General features: G+C 34.6%; 2 non-coding genes and 1 pseudogene across 2 annotated transcripts; 2 read left to right on the top strand and 1 right to left on the bottom strand.

The window, feature by feature from the left end:
• Positions 1 to 5464: 5464 nt before the first annotated feature.
• LOC140794531 (small nucleolar RNA R11/Z151) lies at positions 5465 to 5555 on the top strand. Its single transcript, XR_012110145.1, has one exon. It is a non-coding gene; the product is annotated as a small nucleolar RNA R11/Z151 (small nucleolar RNA).
• A 221-nt stretch (positions 5556 to 5776) lies between these two features.
• Positions 5777 to 5879, top strand: LOC140794532 (small nucleolar RNA Z152/R70/R12). The gene has a single exon (XR_012110146.1). It is a non-coding gene; the product is annotated as a small nucleolar RNA Z152/R70/R12 (small nucleolar RNA).
• A 1045-nt stretch (positions 5880 to 6924) lies between these two features.
• Positions 6925 to 8412, bottom strand: LOC140793759 (probable ADP-ribosylation factor GTPase-activating protein AGD13; annotated as a pseudogene).
• Between the last annotated feature and the right edge of the window lie 981 nt (positions 8413 to 9393).

A 9393-nucleotide genomic window follows, 5' to 3' on the forward strand; every position in this document is an offset into this window, starting at 1 on the left:
GTGTTATTAAATGCAAATATTATGTTACTAGATACAACCAAGAATTACGTTATTAACAACAATAAATTACACTAAATATAGAGCGAATTATGCTAAAAATATTTGTTAATTAATACCTCGTTATTATTTTCTTACGTTATTAACAATGGTTGCTCTGACTTCCAACATGTCGACAAAATATGTGCCATTCAAATTCAACATTGTAACGCCCCCGTCCGGCACTGGCACGTGCACGCCCACGCGCGCACGTGTCACGTGACAGGACTAGCGGGACCCGTCACGCACAGATACACTCCTATGCATATACAATCATGACATCATCAAATACTACCTATTAATATATCCATGCTCACATAATCTAACATCAAATAAATCATACTATCAACCAAATAAATTTATTAACATATGAATATCCAAGCCCCACAATAATATACACTAGACCACTACATAATCTGACAGGACCCAAACAGGCCACAACAAATCATCAAAATACAACTAAATAACTGATACACAAATACACTATAATCTGACATGTATTATACAAATCATCGTCTGATACAATAAAATATAAATATTAAATAATGGTACAACTCAATATACGATCAAACTATCTTCTATACCATCTCACGTCTATAGCTCACCTCATCCTCGCTCTAAAATATCTCCTCAAGATATCTCAAATCGCTATCACGTATCACATATCTGAGAGGATTAGAAAAGAAATAAGAGAGTCAAGAGTAAAAGGCTAAGTGAATAGACCTTACCCCGAATCAGTGATGCCAAACAGAGAGTAAATCATGTACTGGATAATATGAATCAGAAAGATAATCATTTCATGAATGAGTATATAAATGTTTCATCAATAATATATAAAAGAAAAATAGATAACATGTCATGACTGATAAATTGTATAATCCTCGACAATAAATAAATAAATATTCATGTTATACTATCATCATAACTCTCTCTCAAATATGACACATGATGCATGCTGACCATGACGATGTTATGATATCAAATACAACTATATATGATGTATATTGACCACTCGATAACCAGGTAATCAAATGATAATGAAATTATATGCATTTTTCAACATCTCAGTCATCAATGTCAGCTCTATATGTCATCATCATATTAGACCACTGTGCACAGTTAACACCCGGTACCCAGTCTCAACATCATGCCCGAAGGCTCCTTGCATACTCTGTCATCCGCAAGGAGTATCTCAAATATAACAATTCCCTGCCATATGCTAAGGGTATCAACATCCATCCAGACCGGGTATCCTTCTAGCTGATAGAAATCTTGTGAGGATAACTCGTCACATATGCCATAGCGAACGACATGTGTCTGAATGTCTGCTGCGCACACAGACTAACGACATCGAACGTAAGGCCAATAGGATCGCGACTATGTCGAGCGATCAATCATCCACCAAGCGCGTCCTAACCCTCGCGTCCACTCGGGTATCATCACGTTTTTTATCAACTATCCTATCAATCACATTTCATGCTTTCCTTCTAAATGACAGATCATATGCATATATTTAGTACGATAACAAATCAATGCATAATAGAAATTTAGGTAGAACAAGAATCAAGAGAAAAATAATATAATATAGTCTCCGATTATGTAATCAACACATGCATACTCATGCTAATCTATTATATGCATACTTATGCTATAGATCAACTGGACATAATATTATAACAGTATAATCATCTCTCATCATCTCTATATATCATCTATAGCATAAGTATGCATATAATAATAATAATAAGAAGAAGAAGAAGAAGAAGAAGAGAGTATGGGAGCTGAGGGAAAAGAAAGGAGAAAGGAAGAAGAAATAAGATATAAGAAGAAAGAAGAAGAAGAAGAAGAGAGTATGGGAGCTGAGGGAAAAGAAAGGAGAAAGGAAGAAGAAATAAGATATAAGAAGAAAGAAGAAGAAGAAGAAGAAGAAGAAGAAGAAGAAGAAGAAGAAGAAGAAGAAGAAGAAGAAGAAGAGAAGAGGAAGAGAAGAAAGAGAGAAGGTGAGGGAGGGGGTTTGTAGACCTGGGCCGATGGGGAGGGCACTGGTCACTGGTGGCCATCCAGTGTCCAGCCTCTCGCCGACGGCTCGGCTCCGGCGAGCCCGAGCCCGAGGCAAGAAATAGAGAAAGAGAGAGAGAGAGAGAGAGAGAGAGAGAGAGAGAGAGAGAGAGAGAGAGAGCGAGAGAAAGAGAGATATAGAGGGAGAGAGAAAGGGGCGGTGGCTGCGGCGGCGCTGGGGCCCGCCACAGCCAACTAGCTATGGCGACGCAAGGGGGTGCGTGACACCCCCTCACGCTGTGCCCTATGCAAAGATTCCCCATGCATGGCACCCCCCCCGCTCCCCCCCCCCCCCACACACACACATTGGCCGGCTAGGTCGTGCCCATGCAAAGATTAATTTTTTTTTAAGGATAGGTTGTTACAAACATAAGCTTTGGCAATCTATTACAAACTTCTTTTACACCTCTTCGATCACCTGTGGAATAACGAGAGAAGCACTTGTTGGCGATAAGAGCTCGAAGTTTTGTGACAAAGATTATATATGAATTATTTGAATTATTGGTACATTACTTATAGTGAGCTCTAAAAAGCGCATATATATATATATTGAATCAATAATAATAGGCTTAATTATATTTTGCCCCATTGTACTTTAACCCTGTATCATTTTACCCCCTGCATTATAAAAGCGTACAAATACCCCTCCTATACTTTTGAAATGCTACAACCCCTTAGACGTGGTTTACATAAGCCCTAAAATTACTTTTTTATCCCTTTATAGTTAGAGTAAAATATTAAGATTTATTACCTAAAGATGTAAATTTACTTAACTACCCTTACTTACCACCCATTTGACTACTCTGCCTCGCACAGTCATTTGAAGTAATTAATTGAAGTAATTATCTGTTGAAGAAATTAATTAAAGTAAATTAGTAATTATCTATTCATTTGTATTATATATATATATATATTTATTTATATTAAAAATACTAAATCGTCTTGTCACCCGCACAATGGGGTAACTGCTCGCCACCCACAGCAGCCTTTCAAAACATTAGAACCAAAAGACTGTAATTGTATTCTCAACTAAAAAAAAAATCAAATTTCAGTTAAATTAGTAGAAGAGAGATAGGTCAACTTATGGTAGATACAATCTTTTATGGATGAAATAGGTGCTAAAAAACTACATACGAGTCTACCCACTTTTTTAAAATACAACTTTTTAAATTTAATATATCAAACAAAATAATTAAAGTAAATTAGTAATTATCTATTAATTTGTATTATATATATAGAAAATCAAATTTCAGTTAAATTAGTAGAAGAGAGATAGGTCAACCTAGGGTAGATACAATCTTTTAGCATCCACTTGGATTTTGGCTTAGTAGGGCGGCGCACCGGCCGCCCCGCTAAGCCAAAATACGCTAGCGAATGGTGGGGGGACGCCTTGGCAGGGTCCCTAAGCGAGCTAGTGCTTCGGCCAGCCAATAATTTAAGCTGATAGATTAGCCAATCAGATTTTTTAGTGGATCGGGTTTAATAACTAACATATAAGTAAAAAAACCCAACACAATCACTCCTCTCTCTCTCACACACCGACGAACCCTAAAAAAATTCCTTCCACAAACGGTGACAACGAATGTAGTGACTAGTCTCTCCCACAGCGAAGTCGCGAGCGGCTGGCGGCAGCGGGTGGCAATCTCTCCCACTTTCTCAGTTTCTCTCCCACAACGGACGATACTCCACAGCCCCTCTCTCTCTCACTCCCTCTCTTTCTCACTCCCTCTCTCATAGTCTTACTTTATTAGTCTCTCACACTAAATATAAATGATTTTTTTAATTTTTATTTTCCATTGATTAATTTTGTCTTAATATGTTAGTTCTTAACTTCTTATTTCCTAATTGAAGTTGGTCAGTGTCGGTTGAAGTAATTATATGTTGAAATAATTAATTGAATTAATTGTCTGTTGAAGTAATTAATTGAAGTAATTATCTGATGAAGAAATTAATTAAAGTAAATTAGTAATTATCTATTCATTTGTATTATATATATATATATATATATTTATATTAAAAATACTAAATCGTTTTGTCAGCCGCACAATGGGGTAACTGCTCGCCACCCACAGCAGCCTTTCAAAACATTGGAACCAAAAGACTGTAATTATATTCTCAACTAAAAAAAAAATCAAATTTCAGTTAAATTAGTAGAAGAGAGATAGGTCAACTTATAGTAGATACAATCTTTTATGGATGAAATAGGTGCTAAAAAACTACATACGAGTCTACCCACTTTTTTAAAATACAACTTTTTAAATTTAATATATCAAACAAAATAATTAAAGTAAATTAGTAATTATCTATTAATTTGTATTATATATATATAGAAAATCAAATTTCAGTTAAATTAGTAGAAGAGAGATAGGTCAAAATAATATAAAACAAAATAATGGTTTTTAGATTAGACACTATATTTATTAAACCAACATTTATAAAATCCTCCAACCAAACAGCCCCTAAGTGGACCTCAAAATAAATTCTCTCAACCTTTAATTTCTCATTTAAAGAAGATGCAAGATTTTTATTTACATTGATTTCTTATTTAATCCTATAAATACTGCATCTTAGAATACATAAAACTAAATAATAATTAGGCTTTTTGCACAAAAAGCTACTCTTTGAGACCACACCTATTTGCAACCATTTGCCTTTCTATGCTAAAGTAAATTAACAATTTGTCTACTTTAGTTAATTTAATTTTATTGAAAAATTGTAAAGATATACATGGGCATCTGATGTACTTTGACTCAAATTTTATTTTAAATTTAATATGACTCATTATAAAACATCATCTAAAGCATGTTTTCATTAGCAACATACTTATTAATCAAATTTTACTATCCTCGGATTTCATTTGGGTTAGTGCAATCAATACGTTAACACATATCCAATAATTACCTAAATCGATCCCCACATATCAACCCGCATCGAAATAGTCTTGATCCCACGATAGGTCGTACAAGAGCCAAACCTAGAGAACCCATTTAGCATTTGGATCTTGCAAGGGTTGGATCCAAACTCAACTATTTTATAGCACATTCTAGTGAGCAGTGACTTCTTGTTAAAAAAAGAAAGAAAGAAAGAAGGAAACCTTATAAAAAATATCAGTTCTATTGGACGGCCAAGATTAGTTCACACACAGGGTTTCAAACTTTGCATCATTTAAACCCTAACCCTAACCCTAACCCTAACGCCGCCGTTCCACTGGTAAAACTACTCTATATAATGCCTCGCCCGCATCACTACCCACTCTCACTCAGTACTTTGCCTTGCGTCCTATTCGTTCCCAAATTTCTTCAAACCCTAAACCCTAGCCTCTTTTATCCATCAATCTTCTTTGTTTTTGTGTGGTATTAGATCTTAGCGGCGGCTTATGATGATTGATCTCTCAGAGATCTTAGCGGATTTCAGTGAGCGTGCCGATGATCTGAATCTTGTTGTTACACACACTGAAGCCCTTTTTCTCTTTCTTGAAACTTGGATTCTTCTTTTTTTTTTTTTTCTTCTTGTTTTATCGTAATTTCTGGTTGAAATCTCGGATCTTTCTTTTGCTTTTCATAGGTTGGGTACATTGGAAAAGCTATGATTCTTCTTGATGATCTGTTCTTCAAACTTTGTTGATGTTTTTGTTTTCGATTCGAAGAGAAAGGATGAAGTTAGGGCAAAGTTTGGATTGAGAATTGCTATGATGATTTTGATGAAATAGGTGTGGGCAGTGGTGATGGATTGATCACCGTGAGCCTCTCTCACCAATCAAACGACTTCTCCTTCCACTGAGCATTCGATTCAAACCCCCTTCCTTCTGCTCTGCTTCATATTCTCTTTATAAAGTCCATGTTTTTCTTTTTAAGAACTTGAACAGATCTAGAAAATAATTTTAACCTCAATTAAAATGGAAAATGGAAGCAAAATTTGGTCGGCTTGGATGAATAAAGCTCTTTTTATATATAACTTAACGAAATTCATAGAAACAAATTGTATAATTTCTAACCGAATAAAATTTAATCTAAGCTTCTGAAAAACTAAATTGTAATCTTGCAAGCGTTTGTTTTGTTTTTGAGAGAAGTGGTGAATAAATGGTAAATCGATATTCTGGGTTTACTTGTACAATATGAGTCTATTTTCTAAAATAAAAGAGAGATATTATAAATTAGTTTTTACAAATTAAAAAAAAGTAAAACGTATTATTTGAATGGAATAACTTGGCTTTCACTTTCTATACCATTAGATTTTTTTAAAAAAAAAAGTATAGATGAACTATAAATTGTTATTTATAATTTTCTTTTATTAATTATCATAGTAAATAGTAAAAAGAAATTGTGGATTTGAGTTTAAAGCTGTGGCTGAGCTTGATAACTTGGTTAGAAATCTCCTAATTATGTTTAATAACCAAATAGAATGAGAAAGATGAGAGAATATAAATAATAATGTTTTCGTCTAATATCATCTTAAATGAGATTTTGGTTTATTAATTATACAGTTCATTTATGATGGGTGCTTTGCACTATAAATCAAGATAATATTTGATTCTGCCAAATTATTTATTTTAATTTTACTTTGCAGTCTGCCACAAACTCCCGCTCTAACTTTGAAGATATATCCTCAGATAAAAATTCTTGTAAAATATATGCAAGTTTATAATCAAACACGAAGTGTTATTAGCCTAGTTCAAACTATTTAAACAATGACTGAAAAATGGGGCTAGCTAGCCCGTGCTAGAGGGATCCATTCCAGTTCCAACAATGTTAATTGTGCCATCTTTTGCGAGGGCATAGGGCATTGTCTTTTGATTGCAGTCATTTGCCAATCTGCATGTCTGCAAGAAGGTCAGAGTACTGTTCCGACCATCGGCCGGAGATCGACCTCAGCTTCATCCATTAAAATCGTCAGCTGAGAGCACATCATAATCAAACACTTGCTGATTAGAGAGAGAAACTAGAGCAACTACTGCTGTTCGTAACTAATATTGCGTAAGCTAGAGATATGGAAGTGTTCGATCCTCGTGAGAGAAAGTTGACAGTGGAATTGCAGGACAAGTGCCAGAACTCAATCAAGAAGATCTTATTGTTCTTGCGGCTTCTTATGTATATATGGTTTCTCATAATGAAATATGGTGGCAGAATCTACTGTTGTAGGTTCCATGACAAGCATTTAATAATCCACCAATCTAGCAAACAAGAAACAACATATATATATATATATATATACCTTCCAATGAAAAGAGGTCTGAACTTTAAGTTTAGAGGTTGAGGAACTGATAGTTTGAGCTCGTCATTCCAAGCAGGATTTAAATTGCTCTTGATGACGGTAGTTTGTACTCTCTGCAAATTGGATCTTGTCAAACTCAGGAATGCAGAACATAATCTGAAAAAGAACATATTATCCAAAGAAACGAAGAAAGCAACGCAGCTTCAGCATCAAAATGCTGCAAATTTCCTCTCTTTTTTTCCATTAAATTTTGTCTCAGGATTGACTGAAAAGCACAGTTTTTGAAACACTTTATAGGTCAATTCAAATAGACAGAAAATTACTTGTTGCACGAGAGTCAAAACGATACAAGGATCACTACTTCGCACGCCACTGATAGTTAGTTCAGTTCCTTTTAGCACTTTAACCTTAAGAATTCCAATGAACTCCACCATTCCTGCTTGGGAACCAGTTATAATAGAATGATTATGTCGACCTACCGAATGATTATAGTGAAAAAAAAAGGAAGACATGAGACTCAACCTAGCACTCTACAGCAATGTTTTCATGCGAGTTACAACAGAGCACATAGAATGTATATAAGACTTCTGAAACATCCAACAGTATAGAACTAGGAAGTTATTGATATATAGTAGTATCTTACTGTAATCTTGCTCCGTGAACCACAACTACCGCCATTACAAGATTGGAAGGAGTTCTTTGAGGGAACTAACCGTAAACTTGGCTTCAGAAATTCCTACAGTTCGTACTCTGACCTAGAAGATTGTAAGAGTGGATGTGCATGACAACTCGCTCTATTTCTTTTTTGAGAGAATAATGATATGCCAATTAACATTTACCTGATAAAATTTGCCAGTTCCTCATAACTTGAGTCTGGATTAGGCTTAGAAAAATTCTTCTGGAAGAAAGGCCTCATAGATTGCATTGGCATAAGAGTTCCCACCAACCCCTACCATGGACTCAATTTCATCATCAGTCCAGTTATCTAATGTCACTGATTGAACCTGGACAACAATGGTCCTAAATTAGATGAGTGATTACTCCAACATTTTTATCAACATCAGCACTTATCGTCAACATCATTCTGTCATCACCTAGTATTTCCATTAAAATTTGCTAGTGATAAAGCAACCATTCAAAGGTGAGATGACTCCATGGAGCGGAAGCTAGTTCATGAATATGCTAACGAAAGTCAACCATGTATAGGAGAAAGATTCCTAGGGGTGACCATCTCCATCAAGGAACTGCTTGGAAATTTTATAGGTGGAAAGGTGTCAAAATTAACCCAGTATAAATCTGTCAGTATTAGGTTTGCTACACTCAACTAAATGGGTCCTGGAAAACATATGCAGCTTTTGGTGGTTTTACGCAGTCTTTTGGTAGTTTATTATATGAATAGGGTTCCTATAAGCATATCATCAGATGACAATTAAAAATATGATGCTAGTGTTTTCTTTACTTTTTTATTACCTTCACCGTTTGTAGGTTGTAGTTTTATATATTTATTAAAACTGAGTCTTCTAGAGTGGCTGTTATATACAAGAGATAGCTTTACTTATCAAATTAAAAATCTCAAAAGTCCTTATTCACGTAGAAAAGTCTATAAAAATACAGCAACAATAAGTACGTAGCTTTCAAAAAATATTTGGAGCAACTAATTGACAATCTATATTAGAAAGTTAATTATATGAAGAAGACAATTAGAGGAGACAGAATGTTAAATGTATTAAGAATACAAGTTTATAGAGCAAAAAAAATGCTTTACAGAAAATAGAAGGAAGTCATATGGAGCAATATAGGAAGTTATGAGATTATTGTGAAGTGCTAGGAAAACAAAATCGTAGAAGCAAGATCATGTTACAAATTGATAGACCTACTGTGGATGTGTAACCATTGTCTAGATGATTTTTTTATTATGTATGACGCATAATTTTTTGATAAATGTAGACCTACAATTGGGTTAAATACTTGTCATTTGAAAAGACCATATAGTGGGCAACTATTACATGTTGTAGAGAATAATTAGATGTATCTATTAGCTATATAAGTAGCTAATAGTTGTTAATTTTTTTTATCCCAGATAGATAA

Source organism: Typha latifolia, chromosome 8, assembly GCF_019914945.1.
Source record: "Typha latifolia isolate L0001 chromosome 8, TyphaL0001v2, whole genome shotgun sequence".
Lineage (NCBI taxonomy): Eukaryota > Viridiplantae > Streptophyta > Magnoliopsida > Poales > Typhaceae > Typha > Typha latifolia.